This window comes from Ovis aries, chromosome 2 (genome assembly GCF_016772045.2).
Source record: "Ovis aries strain OAR_USU_Benz2616 breed Rambouillet chromosome 2, ARS-UI_Ramb_v3.0, whole genome shotgun sequence".
Lineage (NCBI taxonomy): Eukaryota > Metazoa > Chordata > Mammalia > Artiodactyla > Bovidae > Ovis > Ovis aries.
The window spans coordinates 73789080-73813467 of NC_056055.1; the positions used below are offsets into that span (position 1 = coordinate 73789080).

The window sequence follows — 24388 nt, forward strand, 5'->3', positions numbered from 1 at the left end:
ATTTATTATTGTCAGTCTTTTTGTTATAGCCTTTTAGTGGCTTTGTAGTGATAGCTCATTGTGGCTTTAGTTTCTGTCTTCCTGATAACTAAAAATGTTTAGCATCTTTTCATGTGCTTATTAGCTATTTGATGAAATGAGCCTCATTTGATGAAATGTCCGTTCACATGCTTTGCCCGTTCCTTTTTTTAAATTGGAGCGTTTGTCTCATTCAGTTGTTAAGAGTTCATTATATATTCTAGATGCAAATTCTTCATCAGATATGCCTTGCATATATTTTATCACAGTCTGTGATTTGTCTTTTCAGTTTCTGAATAGTGCCTTCTGAAGAGAAAAAGTTTGGTTTTGGTGAAGTCTGGATTATCATTTCTTTTATGAGTCATGCTTTTTGTGTCCTATCTAAGAAACCTTTTGCCAGTACAAGATCACAGACATGTTCGGTATTTTCTTTTGTAAGTGTTACCATCTGAACTCTTATACATAGGTCTGTCAAATGTTTTGAGTTGATTATTATGTATGGTTTCAGGTAAAGATCTAAGATCAGTTTCTTTTTTTACATACAGAGCCAATTGCTTTAGCATTATTTGTTAGAAAAACTCTTTTCACTGTTGAGTTGCATTGGCATATTTGTCAGAAATCTATTGACCATAAATGTAAGGGTTTATTTCTGTATTTTCTGTTCTTTTGATCAGTATGTCTATCATTGTACAAGCATCATCACACTGGAGCTTTTATAGCAAGTTGGTGAAAGTCCTACTTTTTGTTTTCAAAATTATTTTGCCTGTTCTAGATCTTTTGCAATTCTATATAGATTTTAGAGTCTTTGTCAGTTTCTACAGAAGAAAGAAAAGAAAAACCTTGCTGGAATTTTTCAGGAAATGACACTAAATGAGTGTCTCTTCATTTAGATTTTGAAAAGTTTCTGTTTGCAGTATTTTTTAGTTTGCAGTGTACAGGTCTGTTACTTTTTTAAAGCTTATTTCTAAGTTGTGTTTATCTTCTGTGATGCTGTTGTGAATGTAATTATCGGTTTCATTTTCCGATCATTACTGACATATAGATATGAAATTGGTTTTTGTATATTGTTCTGCAGCCTTGCCAAAATTTATTTACTTCAGTAGGATTTTTTTTTGGTAGTGAGAACTAATAAATGAATTCAGCAAAATTGCAGGACATAAAATCAAGATGCAAAATTCAGTTGCATTTTTATATAGAAATAGTGAACATCCAAAAGTGAAATTAAGGAAATAGTTCCATTCCACAATAGCACCAAAAAGAATAAAATACAGAGTGTGAGGGGAAATGGATTAGGAGTTCAGGATTAACATATACACACTGCTGTGTGTAAAATAGATAAGCAAAAGAACCTACTCCTTAGCACAGGAAACTATATTCAATGTCTTGTAATAACCTATAATGGAAAAGACTCTGAAAAAGAGTGTGTGTATGTGTACACTTGATGTAACTGAGGCACTTTTCTACATAGCTGAAGCTAATACACAGCTTGTAAATTAACTACATTTCAATTAAAAAATTGATATTAATAAATACTTAGAATGAAAATTAAAGAGGCTAAAGACATGCTAAGAACTACAAAAATGGCTGAAAGAAAGAAGATGCAAATAAATGGAAAGACATCCCATTTTTATGGATTGGGAGACAATGTTGTTGAAATGCCAGGACTGTACTGCCAAAGGCAGTCTACAGATTCAGTGCAATCCCACCAGTGCTTTTTGCAGAAATATGAAAATCCATTCTAAAATTGGTACGGAATCACAAGGGAGTTCCTCTTCAGGCTAGCTGAAATTTTATCAATTTTTTAGATCTTTACAGAGAACCAACTTTTGTTTTTACTGACCTTAGTCTATTAAGTTTCTGTTTTCTATATTATTGATTTCTGCATTGATTTTTTTTTTTTTTTTAAATTTTCTCCAGCTTGCTTTGGGTTTAGCTTGCTTTACTTTTGCTAGGTTGAAAACTTAGGTTATTAAGTTGAGGCATTTCCTTTTTTAAATGTAGGCATTTTAAGCTCTAAGTTTTCTTCTAAGCACTGTATTAGTTGTATGCCATAATTTTTTTCTCTTTTGAACATTTTCAAGTTTACAATAAAATTGAGAGGAAATTGCCATTTCCTCCTCAGGGAGATCTTCCTGACCAAGGGATCAGACCTGAGTCTGCTGCAGCTCCTGCCTTTTGATTGGAGTGTTTAGTCTATTTCACATATGATTATTGATGTGGTTGGGTTTACACTAGATAATTTTCTATTTCTCTTCTATACTTCAGATGTTTTCTGTTTATCTGTTATGCCTTTAATCGCTTTGATTTCTTAAACATACTTTTTGAGTTATTTTACTGATGGTTGCTCTAGCAATTAAAAATTAATCTTATTACAGTATATTTCAGGTTGACTCTGAATTAACTCTGGTAAAGTATAGAAAATATTTCATTCCACTTTTTACTTTAATGCTTTTAAAATGGTAAAATATGCAAAATATAAAATTTACCGTTTAATAATTTTTAGATGTGCAGTGCTGTGGCCCTAAGTATATTCATATTTGTGCAACCATTACTTTCATCCATTTCCAGAACTTTTTCATATTGAAGCTCCATTTCTGATAAACAGTAATTCCATTCCCCCCTCCTCCCACCCCCTGGCAACCACCATTTTACTTTGTTTCCCTATGAATTTGCCTGTTGTAGAAACACAATGTTTGTTAGTGATAGACTTAATTCACTTAGAATGTATTCAAGGTTCTTCCATGTTATATAGCATGTGCCAAAATATGCTACCTTTTTAAGGCTGAATAATACTTTATTGTAGGTGTATATTATAGTTTATCCATTCATATCTTGATGAACATTTGAATTGCATCCATTTTTGGGGTTGCTTTCACTGTGAATAGTACTGCTGTGAACATTAGTGCACAAATGTCTGTTTCAGTCCCTGTTTTTAATTCACTTGTATATATCCAAAGTGAAATTGCTGGATCATATGGTAATTCTGTTTGATTTTTTGAGAAATTGCTGGAGTTTTGTTTTCATACTATTTTTTCACAGTGGCTGCACCATTCCCACCAGCAATACACAAGGGTTTAGATTTTCCCACATCTTTGCCAAAACTCTTTTTCCTGTTTTTTTTTTTTTTTTTTTTTTTTTTAATGATGGTTATCCTGATGAGTACAAAGTGGTGTCTCATTGTGGTTTTGATTTGTATCTCCCAGGCTTCCTTGGTGACTCACTGGTAAAGAATCGGCCTGCAGTGCAGGAGACACTGGAGATGTGGGTTCAATCCCTGGGTCGGGAAGATCCTCTAAAGTAGGAAATGGCATCCCATCCCAGTATTGTTGCCTGGAAAATCCCACAGACAGAGGAGCCTGGAGGGCTATAGTCTACGGGGTCACAAAGAGTTGGACATGACTGAGCTCACATGCATACGCAGAACGTCACTTGTCATTGTGTATGCTCATTTATATCTGACTCTGTGGCCCTATGGAGTGTAGCCCACCAGGCTCCTTTGTCCATAGGATTATCCTGGCAAGATTACTGAAGAGGGTTGCCATTTCCTCCTCCATGGGATCTTCAGACCAAGGGATCAAACCTGAGTCTCTTGCAGTTCCTTCATTGGAAGGTGAATTGTTTACCAGTGAGCCACCTGGATTAAATACCTTTTAATGTGTTTGTTGGTTGCTTCTGTATCTTCTTTGGAGAAACGTCTCTTCAACTTCTTAGCCCATTTTAAAATCAGGTGATTTTGTTGTTGAGTTCTTGGCATTCTGTATTCACAGTTAGCCCTTGAACAACGTGGGTCTGGCCTGACCCAAACATGTGAATGTTTTTCATTAGTAAAATACTATAGTACTACATTATCAATGGTTGGTTGAATTCTCAGATGTGGAACTGCAGTGATGAAAGCCCCACTGTTAAGTTATACTGAGGTTTTTGACAGAGGGTCAGTTTCTGCATTGCAAGGGTCAACTGTATTCTGAATATCAATTCCTTATATATATGATTTGCAAACATTTTCTTCCATTATATGGGTTGCCATTGTACTCTGTTGATAGTGTCCTTTGATGTCCAAAAGCTTTTAATATTGATGAAGTCCAGCTTAACTGTTTTTTCCTTTTGTTGCCTGTGCCTTTGGGGTCATATGCAAGAAATGATTGCCAAATCCAAAGTCATGAAGTTTTTGTCCTGTGTTTTTCTTTTAAGACTTTAATAATTTTAGCTTATATTTAGATTTGTGATCCATTTTGAGTTGATTTTTGTATATAGTGTAAGGTAAGGATCAAATTTTTATTTTTTTCCTTGTGGATATTCAGTTTTCCTGGTGCAATTTGTAAAAACACTACTCTTTTCCCCCTTTGAATGGTTTTGGCACTTGTTGAAAATCCTTTAGCCACATGTATGATGTATTACTATTAATCTTGGGCTCTCTGTTGTATTTCATTGTTGTGTATGTCAGTCTTTATGCCAGTGTGGTACTATTTTGATTACCATAGCTTTGTATTAAGTTTTGAAATCAAAGTGTGAGACCTCCAACCTTCTTCTATTTTATGCTTGTTTTAGCTATTGAAGTCCCTTGAGATTCCATGTTTTAGGATGAATTTTCACAATATCTGCAAAAAAACCCAAAAAACTGGTGTTGTAATTTTGATAGGGCTTACTTTGAATCTGTAAATTGCTTTGGTGGTATTGACATCTTAACATTGTTTTTTAACCTGTGAACATGAGATGTCTTGCCATTTACATGCATCTTCTTTATTTCAGGAGTATTTTGTAGTTTTTAGCATACAAGTCTTTCACTTCCTTGGGTAAGCGTAATTCTGAATATTTTATTGTTTTCAATACTACTGTAAATGTAGTGATTTTTAAAAATTTTATTTGTACATGTTCCTTATTACACAGAAATTCAACTGATTTTTGTGTGCTAATACTGCAACCTGCAGCTGTGCTAAACTGTTAATCACTTCTAACAGTTTTGTGTGAAATCTATAGGGTATTCTACATAGAAGATCATATTTTCAGAGAAGAGAGATAATTCTACTTCACTTCCAGTTGGGTGCTTTTTATTTTTTTACTGATTTCACTGGGCAGGATTTCCAGTAATGTTTTGAATGGAATTAGTGAAAGTGAGCACCCTTGCTTTGTTCCTGATCTTAGAGAAAAGCTTTTCAGTTTTTTAACCTGCTTATTTAACTTATATGCAGAGTACATCATGACAAATGCTGGACTGGTTGAAGCACAAGCTGAAATGAAGATTGCTGGGAGAAATACCAATAACCTCAGATACACAGATGATACCACCGTTATGGGAGAAAGTGAAGAAGAACTAAAGAGCCTCTTGATGAAAGTGAAAGAGGAGAGTGAAAAAGTTCGCTTAAAACTCAGCATTCAGAAAACTAAGATCATGGCATCTGGTCCCATCACTTCATGTGAAATAGGTGGGGAAACAAAGGAAACAGTGAGAGTCTTTATTTTGGGGGGCTCCAAAATCATTGCAGATGGTGACTGCAGCCATGAAACTAAAAGACATTTGCTCCTTGGAAGAAAAGCTATGACCAACCTAGACAGCATATTAAAAAGCAGAGACGTTACTTTACTGACAAAGGTCCATTTAGTCAAAGCTATGGTTTTTCCAGTAGTCTTGTATGGATATGAGAGTTGGACTATAAAGAAAGCTAAGCACAGAAGACTTGATGCTTTTGAACTGTGGTGTTGGAGAAGACTCTTGAATGTCGCTTGGACTTCAAGGAGATCCAACCAGTCCATCAGGTGGACAAAGTATTGCAGTTTCAGAATCAGTCCTAAATGTTCATTGGAAGGACTGATGCTCAAACTGCAATACTTTGTCCACCTGATGCAAAGAACCAACTCATTGGAAAAGACCCTGCTGCTGGGAAAGATTGAAGGCAGGAGGAGACGGGGATGACAGAGGATGAGATGGTTGGATGGCATCACCGACTCAGTGGTCATGAGTTTGAGTAGGCTACGGGAGTTGGTGACAGACAGGGAAGCCTGGCGTGCTGCAGTCCATGGGGTCACAAAGAGTCGGACATGACTGAGCAACTGAACTGAAGACTTGTTTTGTGGCCTAACTTATAGTCTATCTTAGAGGATATTATATGTGCATTTGGCAAAAATGTGTATTCTTCTTTTGTATGGAGTTATCTGTGAAAATGTTTTAAGTGAAATTAATTAGTCTGTGCTGCTGCTAAGTTGCTTCAGTTGTGTCCGACTCTGTGTGACCCCATAGACAGCAGCCCACCAGGCTCCGCCGTCCCTGGGATTCTCCAGGCAAAAACACTGGAGTGGGTTGCCATTTCCTTCTCCAGTGCATGAAAGTGAAAAGTGAAAGTGAAGTCGCTCAGTCGTGTCCGACTCTTCGTGACCCCATGGACTGAAGCCTACCAGGATCCTCTACCCATGGGATTTTTCAGGCAAGAGTACTGGAATGGGTCACCATTGCCTTCTCTGTAATTAGTCTATAGCGTTATTCAAGTTGCCTCTTACTGAGTTTTTGTCTGGTTGTTATGTTCTCAGGTGTTTTTTTTGAGGTGTTATTGTCATGTATGAAAGGGATGGGAATACCACACCACCTGACCTGCCTCTTGAGAAATCTGTATGCAGGTCAGGAAGCAACAGTTAGAACTGGACATAGAACAACAGAGTGGTTCCAAATAGGGAAAGGAGTATGACAAGGCTGTATATTGTCACCCTGCTTATTTAACTTATATGCAGAGTACATCATGAGAAACACTGGGCTGGATGAATTGCAAGCTGGAATCAAGATTGCCGGGAGAAATATCAATAACCTCAAATATGCAGATGACACCACCCTTATGGTAGAAAGCAAAGAAGAACTAAAGAGCCTCTTGATGAAAGTGAAAGAGGAGAGTGAAAAAGCTGGCTTAAAGCTCAACATTCAGAAAACGAAGATCATGGCATCCAATCCTATCACTTCATGGCAGATAGATGGGGAAACAATGGAAATAGTGATAGACTTTATTTTCCTGGGCTCCAGAATCACTGCAGATGGTGATTGCAGCCATGAAATTAAAAGATGCTTACTCCTTGGAAGGAAAGTTATGACCAGCCTAGACAAAAAGCATATTAAAAAGCAGAGACATTACTTTGTCCACAAAGGTCCATCTAGTCAAGGCTATGGTTTTTCCAGTAGTTATATGTGGATGTGAGAGTTGGACTATAAAGAAAGCTGAGCGCTGAAGAATTGATGCTTTTGAACTGTGGTGTTGGAGAAGACTCTTGAGAGTCCCTTGGACTGCAAGATCCTCATCCTAAAGGAGATCAGTCCTGAGTGTCCATTGGAAGGACTGATGATGTAGCTGAAACTCCAATACTTTGGCCACCTGATGTGAAGAACTGACTCATTTGAAAAGACCCTGATGCTGGGAAAGATTGAAGGTGGGAGGAGAAGGGAATGACAGAGGATGAGATGGTTGATTGACATCACTGACTCAATGGACATGAGTTTGGGTAAACTCCAGGAGTTGGTGATAGACAGGGAGGCCTGTCACGCTGCAGTCCATGGGGTCGTAAAGAGTCGGACACGACAGAGTGACTGAAGTGAACTGAACTGATCTAATGTCTACATGTTACAAACTCCATAATAGAACAGTATACTTTATTTTAAAAATTATTATTTTATAGAGTGATATATTTTAGAGAAATTAAGAGGAAAGATAAAAATACATTTATTCAGTCTTTTGTACTTATCCATTTACCATTTCCTGTTGTCTATGTTTCTTCTTTTGATTTGAGTTACCATCTTTGTCCCTAGTTTCCCAAATCATCCCCCACTCCCAGCTCAGTGATTTGCTTTGAAGACTCACAGTACACAGCATATAGCCATACTCATAACTGTGATTTATTACAACAAAAGTATACAAAGCAAATTTGCCAAAGGGAAAAGGTTTAGTGAGCAAGATCTGGAGGAACTAGCTGTGAGCTTCCAGTAGTCCTCTTTCAGTGTAGTTACGTAGGTTGTGCTTATTTTCTCCAGTGTCATTTTGTGATAGCATTTGTGTAGTGTTAAACACCAAGGAAGTGCATTATAGACCTAGTTCCCAAGGTTTTTACTGGGGGCTTTTTGCCCAGTGCATACCAAATTTCACATTCTCTGAAAGAAAACAGGTTTGTGTAAATAGTTTAGGCACAGCCAGCCACTCTGATCAGTTAAGGAATGGTGGGAACCCTCCCAAAATCCAGGTTGCCATCTACCAACTCAGGACGAACATCGTATGTTGGCTTTTTTTGTTTTTTTTTCAGGTACAGCAGTCTTAGACATTTTAGGTTAACTATTTTTTGCATACCATTTGATGACATTTCCTTTTTTTTTTTTTTCTGAGGGATTTCTTTTAGTATTTCTTATAAGGTGGCAGGCTTGCTAAGAACAAATTATTTTTATCTTTTTTTAATCTGGGATGACTTTCCTTTGCCTACAGCTTCAAAGGATAATTTTGCTGGATATAGTATTCGTAGCTGATAGTTTTTCTGTTTTCAGCATTTAAATTTGTACTTTCAATGCCATCTGGTCTCCATTACTTCTGACAAGAACTCAGCCATTAATTGTATTTTTGTTCTTTTGTGTGTGGTTATCTGTTATACACATGTTCTTTTAACATCTTGTTGTTGACTGTAAGTAGTTTATGATGTATGTATACAAGTGTTTATCCCACTGGGGTTCTGTCAAGCATTCCAAATCTGGGGTTTACTGTTTATCACCAGACTTGGGACATTAACAGTTATTATTTATTACTTTTTTATCCCTTGTGTCATCTCGTGGAACTTCCCACTATACATATGTTGGCGCAGTTGATGTCCTACAGATCTCAGAGGCTTTCTTCAGCTCACTGTTTATTTTCTGTTTTTTAGATGGCTTAGTTTTATTGAACTGTTGTCGTGTTTTTTGATTGTTTGCCATCTCAAATCTGCTGCTGAGTCTGTATAATGAAGTTTTCATTTCAGTTATTGTACTTTTAAACTGAAATTTCTAGAGTGGGTTCTGTGTTATTGATTTTACTCTTGAGATTCCCAGCTTGTTTGGGTGTCATCATATTTTCTTTTCATTATGTAAACATACGTTACTTTATTCCTTTGATATATTATCATGACTGGTTTATTTGCCTGGTGTTTTGGGTCCACTCACAGTAGTTTCTTTTTCCTTCTGTCTGGCTCACTGATTGTACATCTTCTGATTTTTCTGTTGATAATTGGCCGTTTTGATTATTATAATAACTCTAAAGTCTTTTTTTTTTTCCCGAGAGTCATTGTTGCCGATTTTTTGTTTTAGTATTATGTTTTTTTTAAGTTAATTGGATGGATTTAATCTGCAAAATTTATGTCCCCTGCAACTGCAGCAACTGACTAACATCTCTGGTTATTTTTCTTATTTTCATTTTTGCCATGGGCTTTCTAGGAGCTGCCTCCATGTCTACATAGTGAGTGTTTAGATGTTCAAACATCTTGAGCCAGTAAAGCTGAGTTGATTATTGGTTGATATATGAATTAGGGAGTGTAGGCAAAGTTTAGGACGTTTTTATGTCTGACTCAGCTTGTACTTCCTATCTGGCCCTTTGGGAACTTCTTTGCAAACAGCCTCTTGGTGAGTCTGTGTTGTGTGGGGAGCTTATTAGCCTGTTGGTACTCTTCATCTGTGCATGTACACAGCTTCGCTGACAGACAGGGATGAACGGGGAGCTTGGATGCTTAAGAGTTTTTCCTCTTGCTAAGCTCTGCCTCCCATTGAGCCAAGGATCTGTGGCAATCTTATCAGTTCCCTCTTTGACTCCCTGGTTTCCAGGATTTTCCTGTTAAATTTCTGGCTGGTTGTGGGATGTGCTACTTGCCCGAAGCAAGTCTGCAAACTGGCACTGTCAGCTTTTTCTGTTTATTTTCTAAGAACTTACCGCTTTTATCAACAGTGCTAAAGGGTATATTGCACCCTGCTCCATATCAGGGCAGCCTATCTTTAGCAACAAAGCTGCTGGTTTTTCACTAGCAGCCCCACCCTGGTGGCACTACTGCCTACCAAGCTTCCTTGAGGGGATGGGACCAGTCCTGGCAAAAACATCATTTATTGCCACTGTTCTTACCTGAGATTCAGCAGTTTTTCATGCATAAAGTGTTCTTAATTTGTGTATGCCATCAGTTACTTTGCAAATACAGTAAGCTGACCCTTGAATAACAGGGGTTAGGGGCCCTGACCTTCTCTGTAGTTGTAAATCTGCATATAACTTTATTGGTTAGTGATTGACAATCCAAATTAATTTTTTAAATGTTTCTATTCTAGAATACTTGTGAATTGAAAGAATATTGCACAGGATAAAGAACAGTAACATGGTAGGAGAGAAATGGCCTGATTTTAAGAGCTTGGAAGTGGGAATCAGGGATTTCTGAAATGTTACTCACTGTGTATAGAAAAGAAAGAAAATAGTTTATTGGCTGTCTTCTTCCCGTGCAGGAATGTGAGCATCTTAGTTAGATGCCAGGAGCATTGATGTTGAGATTGGGTCATCAGTCACAGTGCTGCCCTTAAGGAAAGTTGCACTTTGAAATTTGAGGAATGTTTGAAGCATGAAGTTAATTACTCATCACTACTGACATGATATCAGTAGAAGTAGCATATTACTGATAAAAGTGCCCTGTGTATACCCTAATGGAATGTCAGTAACCAGAAAAACCTTTTTTTGAAAATCATGTAAAACACATTGGTAATCTTCTCTGTTTTTGTAAATAGCATTAAATATACTTAAATGGTGGCCTGTTTACTTGCTTTTGGACTTTTTTTTGATGCGCAGTAAAGTGTTGATCTTAAGTGGATTTTGACCAGTGTATATACTAATATAATGATTATTTCAGTCAGGATTCAGAATATTTTCATCACTCCAGAAAGTTCCCTGTGCCCACTTCTAGTCAGTCTGGTTCTTTTCCCCGTTCAGGTATCTGGTGGTTGAAGCACTGTATTGCCAGAAAGTTGGGACTGATCTTGTCTTTGTTGACTGCGGCGTGTGAGGTCGCTTTAATCATGTCTGATTCTGTGACCCTTATGCACTGTAGCCCACCAGGTTCCTCTGTCCATGGGATTCTCCAGGCAAGAATACTGGAGTGAGTTGCCATGCCCTCCTCCAGGTGTCTTTGTTGATTAAGCTAAGCTGTTATTGGTGTCTTAAGTAGGCGTTTCAAATAAACTATTTCAAGGTAGCACTTGGGAGTTTTGTTCTGTAGTATGTTTAATAATGTAATCGTGAGACATTAAAATAATGAAACAGCAACAGATAACCTGGTGCAGTCCATGGGGTTGCAAAGAGTTGCCCGTGACTGAGCGACTAACGCACACACACACAGTGCTTATTGAGTACTAAACATTCTGCCAAGTGCCTTATTATTTATTCAATTTTTGCAGAACCTACCAGTGAGGTAGGTTCTATTGTTGGATTTATTGTAAAGATATAGAAACTGAAGCATAGGAGAAACTAGTTTTTTAAGCTCACAAAGCTATTAAATGGCAGAGCAGATATTTGAACCTTGTGTTCAGACTTCAGAGCCTATATTCTTAACCACTATATTATGTTCCCTGTTAGTATATGTGGGCTGAGTAGACCTTTTTGAGCTGATGAAGCAATCTAATCACCATTTATAGTGAGTTTTCCTATCGGACCCCAATTATCAATTTAAGACAGATACTGGAACATTACTTCTTTGAAAGTTGGAGTTCCCAGTTAAAAAAATAGACAATGGATTTGGATAAATGTTTCACCAAAATGATGTAATATAGCCAATAAGCACATGAAAAGAGGCTCAAAATGATTTATTCATTAGGGAAATGGTAAATAAACTACAAGATACTACCATACTCACTGGAACAGATACTATTAAAAAGAGCAAGCGTTGGCAAGGAGGTGGAAAAATTAGAACTCTCATGGGCTGCTGGTGTGAATGTGAAATAGTGCAGTCACTGTGGAAGACAGTTTGACAGTTCCTCAAAAAGTTAACACAGTTATCATATGACCTAGCAATTCCATTCCTATGTATATAGCCAAAATAATTGGTAACAGGTGTTCAGTCAGGAATTTGTGGATGAACATTGATAGCAGCGCTTTTCACAGTAGCCAGAAGGTGGAAACAGCCCACATATCCATCAGTAGATGAATGGATAAACACAATATGGTATATAGATACAAGGGAATATTATTCAGTCATATAACAATAATGTATTGATACATGCTACAACATGGAGGAATTTTAAAAGATTATGTTAAATGAAACAGACCAGATATGAAAGGCCACAAATCATATGATTCTGTTTATATGAAATCTCCAGAATAGTCACGTCCATAGGTCAGAAAGTAGATTATTGGTTGCTAGGAGCTGGGGGGTAGGGAGGGATTGAAGAATGACTATTAGTAGATACAGAGTGTCTTATTGAAGTGATTGAAAATACTCTGGAATTATATAGATGATTGCACAACTCTGAATATACAGAAACCTGGTAAACTAGACACTATAAAAGTAAAAAATAGACTAAAAGCTGATAATAGTTTATCAGACATAATATACATTTATAACTACTTGAAAAGTAGATTAGAATTTCCTGAAGGCTGGTATAAGGAGCTCTTTATACTGTGTGATAATCTAGAGGAAAGATGAGTTGTTTAATCAAATAGATTTAGAAAGTATACATACTGTATCTATTGAAGATTGATAGTGTACATCAGCCCACTAAAGATTTGCTAAAGGTCTATGGTAAAGACACATGTTCAGCTTCAACACAGGATTTTTACAGCTGAGTGGATCTCTAGTCCTTTAAATAATCACTAGTTTCTACAGAACCTACTTAGGTATATCCAGCATGGAAACTGCTGGTCACGTTATTAAAATTCTTAGTTTATTAAGAATTAAGTAAAATAAATTCCTTAAACTGGCCACATTTAAGTGCTCAGTAGTCATGTGTTACTAGTATGTATTATATTGGACAGTGCATTTCTCGTCTTGCTGAAAGCTTGATTGGAAAGTGTTAGTATAGGTAATACAATAAGACATACAGTCATAGGATGTTTTAATTTACTCTTAGTATTCTACTTTTCAGTTATTATGGAGCATTACAAAGAGAGAATATGATAGATTGAATCATGTCTCCCACCAAAAAATAAGTTGATTTCCTAACCCACAGTACCAGAAAAAGAATTTTTTTTTTTTAGTAGAGTCAATAGTTAATTGGGGGGGGGCCTTTAAACGTGTTGATTTCTGCTATTGACAAAGTTAGAGTGGTACTTATTAATATTTATAACATTTCTTACTACATTTATGCAAAACGAGAAGAAGAAGAGAGGTGAGACTGAAGACTGCTGCTTGTCTGCTTTACATAAAAACTTGGTGGTTTCATAAGCCCATGTTATTGTACATTATTCTTTTGTTTCAGTATGGATCCAAAAAGAGTAAAAAAAAACATCAGGTTTAGTATGCTTTCTGACTTCCAAATTACAGAATTATTCATTTTGAGAACTGAAAAATTTACAAAATATTTAAACATTAAAATAGAAATTAAAAATTAGCTAATACTAAAATAAAACATAGCTATGATTTTAATTTAGTGATTAAATGTCACTCCGATTGACTCATCTTTATTAATCCAATAGGCAAATTATTGTCATTGCTGGTTATAGCAATAGAAACCTTTTTGTTTTCAAAGCCCTCTTGTTGAATTGGTTAATGTCTTCTTTGTAATCAATATTAAATAATTTTTCAGATAGGTCAAAGATCCATAAATCATCAAAAATGTAGAATTTATGCTAACTTGTATCTTAGATGTAGTCATTTTAGTTGTGAAACAAATTACAGTCAGTTTTTGTTGTTTTTGTCTTTCTGTCCCTCCTACCTTTTGCCATAGTTCATGTTTCTCTTTAGGCTTTTGCAGTAGATTCTGAGTAGGCCTAAGTATTTTTTCCCTTTAATTAGTTCTTCAAAAGACCATATAAGATAACTTGTTTTTAACTTTCAAATGATATTTTTTAGTATATAATTGACATATGTATAAATTGTACATATTTGTAGTTTAAATTTGTTTTTTTGACATGTATATACCCATGTAACTATCACTGTAATCATGATAATGAACACAACTTTTATCACTGTTTCCTCCTGTCTCTCTTTTTTTGTGTGATTTATTTTTTTTTTTACTTTATAATATTATATTGGTTTTGCCATACATCAACATGAATTTCGAAACATGTATAATATCCTCCTATCTCTTTATAGTTGCTTCCCACTGCTCTTCATCTCTTGACAGTGACTCATCTGCTTACTTCTCTCACTGTAGATTAGTTTGCATTTTCTAAAATTTTATATAAATGAAATCATACATATATTCTTTTTTGGTTGTTGTGTGTCTTTCACTTAGCATAACTGTAAAGAGGAAATTAACATTGGTACAGTAAGTATAAATCTCATTGAAATTTTCCCCAATTTTTTTTATGGATGATTTGTTTCTGTTCTGGACTTGTATTTCACATTGCATGTAGTTGTTATTTCCCCTTAGTCTTCCATTCAGTACAGTTGTTCAGTTTTCCTTGTCTTTTATGATCCTTTGGAAGAATATTGTTCAGTTCATTTATAGCATCAGTCAGCTTGTTTTCTCTTTTTTTTTCCCTTCATGAATGGAATGTGCTTATGTATTTTTGGTAGAAATATCATGAAAATGTCCTTCTCAGTATATATCAGAGTTCATGATGTTCATATGTCTTTCTGTTGTTGACCTTTACCTTGATCGCTTGTTGTCTGCCAGTTTTCTCTACTGTAAAGTTATTGTAACTTGGAGAAGATAATGTGGATATCCTGTTTTTTCTGAAACTTTTGCATGCTGATTTTAGTGTCCATTGTTGGATCTTGGCTGCAGCTATTATGCTGTTATGTGGTGTTTATCTAATTCTCTGCATCCCTGTTTCCTTTTGCATTTATTAATTGGAACACTGATGTAAGAAAGAGCTGTCCTTTTGCTTTCATTTATTCAGTAACTTGTATCAGTATATTTTTGTGTATATATGCTAAAATACAGCACTAGTTTTACTTAAGTTTTTGACTTTAAAAAATTGAATTTTGTTTTTACTCTTAAGAATTTTTCATTTATTTTTGATACGTCACTGATGCAGATATGATTTCCTTGTTGTTTTTTTTAAATTTCAGTTTATAGCATGTCTTTATTCTTTTTAGTAGTGTTTTCTAAAGTGTTTTGAAGTATTTTTTAATTTTTATAAGGATCACTCTGTCACTTTTAATAATATTTATTTTGTGAGTCATGATTTTTATATCTTATCTACGAAATCTTTTCCTAATCCAAGACCACAGAAGATTTTCTCCTGTATTTCTGAACGTTGATGGATCAGGACTTACATATAGGTCTATAATAGGTGAATTAATTGTATTAATGTATATATATTAATATATCTTTTCCGTTCAGTTGCTCAGTCATGTCTGACTCTTTGTGACCCCCATGAACTGCAGCACACCAGGCCTTCCTGTCCATCACCAACTCCCGGAGTTTACGCAAACTCATGTCCATTGAGTCAGTGATGCCATCCAACCATCTCATCCTCTGTCCTCCCCTTCCCCTCCTGCCCTCAGTCTTTCCCAGCATCAGGGTCTTTTCAAATTAGTCAGCTTTTCACATCAGATGGCCAAAGTATTGGAGTTTCGGCTTCAACATCAGTCCTTCCAATGAACACCCAGGACTGATTTCCTTTAGGAGGGACTGGTTGGATCTCCTTGCAGTCCAAGGGACTCTCAAGAGTCTTCTCCAACACCACACTTCAAAAGCATCAATTCTTTGGCGCTCAGCCTTCTTCACAGTCCAACTCTCACATCCATACATGACTACTAGAAAAACCATAGCCTTGACTAGACAGACCTTTGTTGGCAAAGTAATGTCTCTGCTTTTCAATATGCTATCTAGGTTGGTCATAACTTTCCTTCCAAGGAGTAAGCGTCTTTTAATTTCATGGCTGCAGTCACCATCAGCAGCCCCCAAAAATAAAGGCAGCCACTGTTTCCACTGTTTCCCCATCTATTTGCCATGCAATGATGGGATTGGATGCCATGATCTTCGTTTTCTGAATGTTGAGCTTCAAGCCAACTTTTTCACTCTCCTCTTTCACTTTCATCAAGAGACTCTTTAGTTCTTTACTTTCTGCCATAAGGGTGGTATCATCTGCATATCTGAGATTATTCAATATTTCTCCCAGCAATCTTGATTCCAGCTTGTGCTTCTTCCAGCCCAGTGTTTCTCTTGATGTACTCTGCATATAAGTTAAATAAGCAGGGTGACAATATACAGTCTTGACGTACTCCTTTTCCAATTTGGAACCCGTGTGTTGTTCCATGTCCAGTTCTAACTGTTGCTTCCTGACTGCATAGAGGTTTCTCAAGAGGCAGGTCAGGTGGTCTGGTTTAGGTATAGTTATTTTAATACTTTTGTGTTTTAACTTTTATACTAGGATTGAAAGAAATTTACCTATCACCATTACAGTATTCTGTATTTGTCTATATTTATAGTAGTGAAAACTGTGGTGTTGGAGAAGACTCTTGAGAGTCCCTTGGACTGCAAGGAGATCCAACCAGTCCATCCTAAAAGAGACCAGTCCTGGGTGTTCGTTGGAAGGACTGATGCTGAGGTTGAAACTCCAATACTTCGGCCACCTTATGCAAAGAGTTCTCATTGGAAAAGACCCTGATGCTGGGAGAGATTGGGGGCAGGAGGAGAAGGGAATGACAGAGGATGAGATGGCTGGGTGGCATCACTGACTTGATGCACATGAGTTTGGGTGAACTCTGGGAATTGGTGATGGACCCGGAGGCCTGGCGTGCTGCAATTCATGGGGTCGCAAAGAGTCTGACGCAACTGAACTGACTGAAGTGTTAGTCACTTAGTCATGTCCGATTCTTTATGATCCCATGGACTGTAGTCTGCTAGGCTCTTCTGTCCATGAAATTCTTCAAGAAAGAATATTGGAGTGGGTAGCCTAAGTCCCCTACATACAAATGAGTTGTGTTCTGAAAGCAAGTTCATAAGTCCAGTTTGTCATAAGTGCACCAAAGTTAGCCTAGGTACACAACTAACACAATTGGCTGTGTAGTACTGTACTATAATAGGGTTTTTTTTAATTAAAAAAATTAATTGGTGAATAATTATTTTACGATGCTATGTTAGTTTCTGCTGAACAACAGTGTGAATCAACTATAAGTATACATATATTCCCTCCTATCCCCTCCATTCCACCCCTTTAGGTCATCACAGAGCAGCGAGCTGGGCTCACTGTGTTACACAGAGCTTCCCGCTAGCTATAGAGTTTACACATAGTGGTGTATGTCAGTCAGTGCTGCTCTCTGAATTTATCCCACCGCTCCTTCCCCCATTCTCTACTCCTGCCCTGCAAATAGGTTCATTGCTACTCTTTTTCTAGATTCCATAGATAGGTGTTAATAGATGATATTTGTTTTTCTCTTTCTGCCTGACTTCATTATAACACGTTTATAGTACTTTTCACACAAGGAATATGTAAAAAACAAAAAATATTTTTAATCTTACAGTACAGTACCTTGAAAAGTACAGTAGTATAGTACAACAGCTGGCATACAGAGGCTGGCGTTGCGTGAACAGGAAAGAAGAGTTATTGATGGAAGGAGGGAGAGAAGGTGGGAGACGAGAGATGGAGGGCAAGCTACAATTTGCCTGATATTGATGGAAGTTTTGCAACTTGAATGTTCATATGTACTTACTGTACCTGTGCCAGCCAATTTTATACTTTCTTATGCTGTTATGTTCCCTGGTGGCTTAGAGGGTAAAGCGTCCGCCTGCAATGTGGGAGACCCAGGTTCAATCTCTGAGTTGGGAAGATCCCCTGGAGAAGGCAATGGCACCCCACTCCAGTACTCTTGCTTGGAAAATCCCATGGACGGAGGAGCCTGGTAGGCTGTAGTCCATGGGGTCACTAAGAGTTGGACATGACTGAGCGACTTCACTTTCACTTTTATGCTATTTATGTTGCTGTTTAGTGAGTCTTCATTTTAACCTGAAGAGTTGGTGAGTAGGGCTAGTGGTGATGAACTCCCTCAATTTTTGTTTATTTGGGAAAGACTTTAGTTTTCCTTCCTTTTTTAAAGACAGCTTGCCATTATAGTATTCTTGGTTGACAGCTTTTATCTTTTAGCACTTTGAATATATTGTCCCCCTACCTTCTGACCTGCAAAGTTTTTGCTGAGAAATTCATGTGATTCCCTTGTACATTATAAGTTGGCTTTTTCTTCTGCTTTCAAATTTCCATCTTTGGTTTGAATTTTGACAGTTTAATCTTAATTTGTCTCATTGGAGATTTGAGTTCCTTTTCTTTGGGGTTTTTATGGGCTTCTTGGATCTGGGAATCCATTTCCTTCCTCAGATTTGGGAAGCTTTCAGCCATTATTTCTTTGAATAAATTTTCTGGTCATTTTTTCTTTTATACATACATTGATTGGGCTGCTTGTTGGTGTCTGACAAGTTCCTTAGATTTTTTTTTTTAACTTTTTTTTTTCCTTATGCTGTGTGTGTGTGTGTGTGTGTGTGTGTGTGTTTTAATTTTCATGGTTGTGCCACACAGCATGTTGGATATTAGTTCCCCAACCAGGGATCAAACCTATGCTCCTTGCATTGGAAGTGCAGTCTTAACTACCGGACTGCCAGAGAAGTCCCATTGCTTTTGTAACTGAATGATTCCTGATCACTTTTCTTAGACCTTTCTGCTTGATAGTTTCCCACTGAACCCCTCTAGTGAAATTTTATTTGTTATTTTATTTTTTAGCTCTATGATTTTTACTTGGCAGGCATATATGTGTGTGTGCGTGTGTATACACATAAATGGATGTGTATATATTTAATAGTATTTTATGTTGGACTTCTCACTTTGTTTATGCATTATTTTCCTCACTTAAGTGAACATGTTTGTGATGGTTGTTTTGAATCTGTCCAGTAAATGATAAATCTCTAGTTCACTATGGTCTCTTTCTAGACATTTATCCTGTGTCCTTTGGAACATAGTTGCCTGTTTCTTCATCTTCCTTGACTCTCCTTGTTGGTTTCTGTGCATTAGACAAAGCAAGCAACTCTCCAGTCTTAATGGATTTGCCTCATATAGTAGAAGATCCCTACCAGTCAGCCCAGCCAGAGATTCTGATGGCATCTCAAAACTTGAAACCAAGCCACGCCTGTGGGGCAACCCAAGACAGGCGGGTCATGGTGGAGAGGTCTGACAGAGCGTGGTCCACTGGAGAAGGGAATGGCAAGCCACTTTGGCATTCTTGCCTTGAGAAAACCATGAACAGTATGAAAAGGCAAAATGATAGGATACTGAAAGAGGAACTCCCCAGGTTATTAGGTGCCCAATATGCTACTGGAGATCAGTGGAGAAATAACTCCAGAAAGAAAGAAGGGATGGAGCCAAAGCAAAAACAATACCCAGCTGTGGATGTGACTGGTGATAGAAGCAAACTCTGATGCAGTAAAGAGCAATATTGCATAGGAACCTGGAATGTCAGGTCTATGAATCAGGGCAAATTGGAAGTGGTCAAACAAGAGATGGCAAGGGTGAACGTTGACATTCTAGGAATCAGGGAACTAAAATGGACTGGAATGGGTGAATTTAACTCAGATGACCATTATATCTACTACTGCGGGCAGGAATCCCTTAGAAGAAATGGAGTAGCCATCATGATCAACATAAGAGTCCGAAATGCAGTACTTGGATGCAATCTCAAAAACGACAGAATGATCTCTGTTCATCTCCAAGGCAAACCATTCAATATCACAGTTATCCAAGTCTATGCCCCAACCAGTAGTGCTGAAGAAGCTGAAGTTGAACAGTTTTATGAAGACCTGCAAGACCTTGTAGAACTAACACCCAAAAAGATATCCTTTTCATTCTGGGGACTGGAATGCAAAAGTAGGAAGTCAGGAAACACCTGGAGTAACAGGCAGATTTGGCCTTGGAATGGGGAATGAAGCAGGGCAAAGACTAATAGAGTTTTGCCAAGAAAATGCACTGGTCATAGCAAACACCCTCTTCCAACAACACAAGAGAAGACTGTACACATGGGCATCACCAGATGGTCAACACCGAAATCAGATTGATTATATTCTTTGCAGCCAAAGATGGAGAAGCTCTATACAGTCAACAAAAACAAGACCAGGAGCTGACTGTGGCTCAGATCATGAACTCCTTATTACCAAATTCAGACTTAAATGGAAGAAAGTAGGGAAAACTGCTAGACCATTCAGGTATGACCTAAATCAGATCCCGTATGATTATACAGTGGCAGTGAGAAATAGATTTAAGGGCCTAGATCTGATAGATAGAGTGCCTGATGAACTATGGAATGAGGTTCGTGACATTGTACAGGAGACAGGGATCAAGACCATCGCCATGGAAAAGAAATGCAAAAAAGCAAAATGGCTGTCTGGGGAGGGCTTACAAATAGCTGTGAAAAGAAGAGAAGCAAAAAGCAAAGGAGAAAAGGAAAGATACAAGCATCTGAATGCAGAGTTCCAAAGAATAGCAAGGAGAGATAAGAAAGCCTTCTTCAGCAATCAGTGCAAAGAAATAGAGGAAAAGAACAGAATGGGAAAGACTAGAGATCTCAGAAAATTAGAGATACCAAGGGAACATTTCATGCAAAGATAGACTCAATAAAGGACAGAAATGGTATGGACCTAACAGAAGCAGAAGATATTAAGAAGAGGTGGCAAGAATACACGGAAGAACTGTTCAAAAAAGAGCTTCACGACCCAGATAATCATGATGATGTGATCACTAATCTAGAGCCAGACATCTTGGAATGTGAAGTCAAGTGGGCCTTAGAAAGCATCACTAAGAACAAAGCTAGTGGAGGTGATGGAATTCCAGTTGAGCTATTTCAAATCCTGAAAGATGATGCTGTGAAAGTGCTGCACTCAATATGCCAACAAATTTGGAAAACTCAGCTGTGGCCACAGGACTGGAAAAGGTCCGTTTTCATTCCAATCCCAAAGAAAGGCAATGCCAAAGAATGCTCAAACTACCACACAATTGTACTCATCTCACACGCTAGTAAAGTAATGCTCAAAATTCTCCAAGCCAGGCTTCAGCAATAAGTGAACCATGAACTCTCTGATGTTCAAGCTGGTTTTAGAAAAGGCAGAGGAACCAGAGATCAAATTGCCAACATTCACTGGATCATGGAAAAAGCAAGAGAGTTCCAGAAAAACATCTATTTCTGCTTTATTGACTATGCCAAAGCATTTGACTGTGTGGATCACAAGAAACTGTGGGAAATTCTGAAAGAGATGTGAATACCAGACCACCTAAACTGCCTCTTGAGAAATCTGTATGCAGGTCAGGAAGCAATAGTTAGAACTGGACATGGAACAACAGACTGGTTCCAAATAGGAAAAGGAGTACGTCAAGGCTGTATATTATCAACCTGCTTCTTTAACTTATATGCAGAGTACATCATGAGAAATGCTGGGCTGGAAGAAACACAAGCTGGAATCAAGATTGCTGGGAGAAATATCAATAACCTCAGATATGCAGATGACACCACCCTTATGGCAAAAGCGAAGAGGAGCTAAAAAGCCTCTTGATGAAAGTGAAAGAGGAGAGTGAAAAAGTTGGCTTAAAGCTCAACATTCAGACGACTAAGGTCATGGCATCTGGTCCCATCACTTCATGGCAAATAGATGGGGAAACAGTGTCAGACTTTATTTTTCTGGGCTCCAAAATCAGTGCAGATGGTGACTGCAGCCATGAAATTAAAAGACGCTTAACTCTTTGGAAGAAAAGCTATGACCAACCTAGAGAGTATATTCAAAAGCAGAGACATTATTTGCCTACTAAGGTCCGTCTAGTCAGGGCTCTGGTTTTTCCTGTGGTCGTGTATCGATGTGAGAGTTGGACTGTGAAGAAGGCTGAGCGCCAAAGAATTGATGCTTTTGAACTGTGGTGTTGGAGAAGACTCTTGAGAGTCCCTTGGACTGCAAGGAGATCCAACCAGTCCATTCTGAAGGAGATCAGCCCTGGGATTTCTTTGGAAGGAATGATGCTAAAGCTGAGACTCCAGTACTTTGGCCACCTCATACGAAGAGTTGACTCATTGGACAAGACTCTGACGCTGGGAGGGATTGGGGGCAGGAGGAGAAGGGGACGACAGAGGATGAGATGGCTGGATGGCATCACGGATTTGATGGACATGAGTCTGAGTGAACTCCGGGAGATGGTGATTGACAAGGAGGCCTGGTGTGCTGCAATTCATGGGGTTGCAAAGAGTCGGACACGACTGAGCGACTGAACTGAACTGAACATGCTTACTTTGTTCTTTTCAGCCCCCTAGTATCTGGGTTATGCTGGATCCCTCCTGAGCATCGAAACTAGTAATACTGAAGCCATTTCTCAGGCCTCGTCTAAAAAAGTTCGATCATTTGATGCTTCATCTAACTGTTTCCCTCCCTAGGGAGAAGCTAAGAGCTGAGCTTTTTAATCCAGTTGGTCTGTGCTGAGCTGGAGGAGGAGCAACGCTAGCCCAAACCTTGGTCTCTATTCTCATCAACTCCTTGGTGGCTAAATTATGTCAGTATCATCACTGCTCAGTGGAAGGCAAGAGAGACCCCACCCCCACCCCCACCCCTACCCTGCACTCTGGGCAGCCCCCAGAAAAGTTGAGGCATTGAAGTTGTGGACTAATTCTTTAGCTCCACAGGGAGAAACTACGCTTGTGGAGGGGCAGTGGTTATCCACTCAGTGTATGCTTAGTGAAAGAGGAGAGTGAAAAAGCTGACTTAAAACCCAACATTCAGAAAACGAAGATCATGGCATTGGGTGCCATCACTTCACGGCAAATAGATGGGGAAACAATGGAAACAGTGACAGACTTTATTTTTTTGCACTCCAGAATCACTGCAGATGGTGACTGCAGCCATGAAATTAAAAGATGCTTGCTCCTTGGAAGAAAAGTTGTGACAAACCTAGACAGCATATTAGAAAGCAGAAACATTGCTTTACCAACAAAGGTTCATCTAGTCAAAGTTTTGGTTTTTCCAGTAGTCATGTATGAAGGTGAGAGTTGGACCATAAAGAAAGCTAAGCACTGAAGAATTGGTGCTTTTGAACTGTGGTGTTGAAGACCTCTGAGAGTCCCTTGGACAGCAAGGAGATCAAACCAGTCAACTGGAAGGACTGAAGCTGAAGCTCCAATACTCTGGCCACCTGATATGAAGAACTGACTCATTGGAAAAGACCCTGCCTGATACTGGGAAAGATTGAAGGCAGGAGGAGAAAGGGGATAACGGAGGATGAGATGGTTGGATGGCATCACCGACTCAATGGACGTGAGTTTGAGCAAGCTCTGGGAGTTGATGATGGATCGGGAAGCCTGCATGCTACAGCCTATGGAGTTGCAAAAAGTTGGGCACGGCTCAACAACTGAAGCTCCCAGACAGCTAGACATTTCCAGGTCCTATCAGCACTCTGAGACAGATAAGACAACCCATTCGTTTGACAACCCATAAAGTTGGGGTTTTGGACATGTGGACCAATTCTTTCTTTCTCCAGGGGGAAGCTGAGAGCTAGTATTTTCTTCTCTGCTAACCTTGTGCTGAGCTGTAGAGAATAGCGACAGTGACTACTATCCAAGCCACTGTCTCTGTCCTCCCCCAGGTAGCTTGATTATGCCAGTTCTGACAGTATCTTATGCAGGACTGACAAGATAGAAGCCTGTCTTCTGAGGAGCCCCCTTGGAAAGGTTGGTGCATTGGACACACAGACCACTCCTTTTCTTTGTAGGGATTAGCTATGGGCTGGAGGGTTTTATCCTGCTTGTATGACACTGTGTTGGTGGCAGGAATTCTGGTGAGAAAGTGTCCTGAGTTTTCCTACCAGTTTTAATGAGCCTTCTCGCTCATTCATCCAGCATTCAGGTGCTTTTCAATTAGTTTCTGTATTCCTCAAAAAAAGGGGATTTGTCTGTGAATTGTTAGGGGTTGAGGAAAGAATCCAGAAGTATGTATTCTGACGTTTTGCTAATGTCATTTCCCATCAAGGTATTTTTTTTTTTTAACTTTTAATTGATATTTGAAGTACAGTCACTAATGACTGGCAGTTTTAATGTTTTCAGAGCTTTGTCAGTGTCTTAGAAACTTCTGTATATCAATTTTAGAGATTGAAAAAAGCTTCTGAGGGAATGACTTATGTAGCTTTGGAAAATGGTGTTGTAACTGGTTATTCTCAAGCTAAATTGAAGTTATCCATAACAACTGTATTCTATTTGGTAAAATTATTTGTTATGAGAATATATTTAGCAATTCCAAAATACTGTATAC

General features: G+C 38.2%; 1 protein-coding gene across 7 annotated transcripts in view; it reads left to right on the plus strand.

Annotated features, from left to right (window-relative positions):
* RIC1 (RIC1 homolog, RAB6A GEF complex partner 1) overlaps positions 1-24388 on the plus strand; it is a 156142-nt gene that overhangs the window by 18454 nt on the left and 113300 nt on the right. The window contains exon 2 of one of the 7 annotated variants that reach the window (XM_060409431.1): positions 5208-5441. The exons of the other annotated variants lie outside the window; for them this stretch is intronic. The gene's annotated coding sequence lies outside the window, so the exon portion shown is untranslated. The remainder of the gene's footprint in view (positions 1-5207; positions 5442-24388) is intronic. 7 annotated transcript variants of the gene reach the window in all.